Here is a 599-nt window from a genome sequence, read left to right as displayed (position 1 = left end):
AAAAAAAAAAAAAAAAAAAAAGATAATTGGTTTTCTGTTACAGTACTTTTAAAATAGAAAGGATAGATGAAGCTAAAATGTAAGAATAAAAATGGATTTATTTGTTATTTTACCCCCATCTATCTCTAGTCTCTACACAGATTTTTTTTTCAAAAACCAAGTATACAAATACTCAACAGATGGGCAAAGGCAGCCTTGAGGAAGGCTTAATGTAAACACCTGCCCTTCTTTTCTGTGGTGCCCTCACAATTTATGGGTGTTTCTGATAATAATGGGAGCATTCTTGTTTGGGAGATATAAATTCTCCCATTCTAAAGTAGAGGCTGTTTTTGTTTTGTTTTGTTTTGTTTTGTTTTGTTTTGTTTTGTTTTTTTTCTGTAGATTTTTACTACATTGAAGGACCCTGGGAAAGATGATAAGACTCTTGATGTTCGAGGAAAACAAGTGATGAATTCTTTTGGATTTTCTAACCATATGCATTTTTTCCCAAAGTTTTGAAGAATGTTGAGATGGTGGAGGAAAATAATTCAGACTTTCCTCTAAATGCATAAAAGAATAATAAATATGTCTTCTTGCTAACTAAACAGATATCATAAACA

Source organism: Rhinopithecus bieti, unplaced genomic scaffold (assembly GCF_001698545.2).
Source record: "Rhinopithecus bieti isolate Rb0 unplaced genomic scaffold, ASM169854v2 scaffold_5130, whole genome shotgun sequence".
In the NCBI taxonomy this organism is placed as follows: domain Eukaryota; kingdom Metazoa; phylum Chordata; class Mammalia; order Primates; family Cercopithecidae; genus Rhinopithecus; species Rhinopithecus bieti.
The sequence above is the reverse complement of the archived record's forward strand: the minus strand, read 5'-3'. Positions refer to the sequence as shown.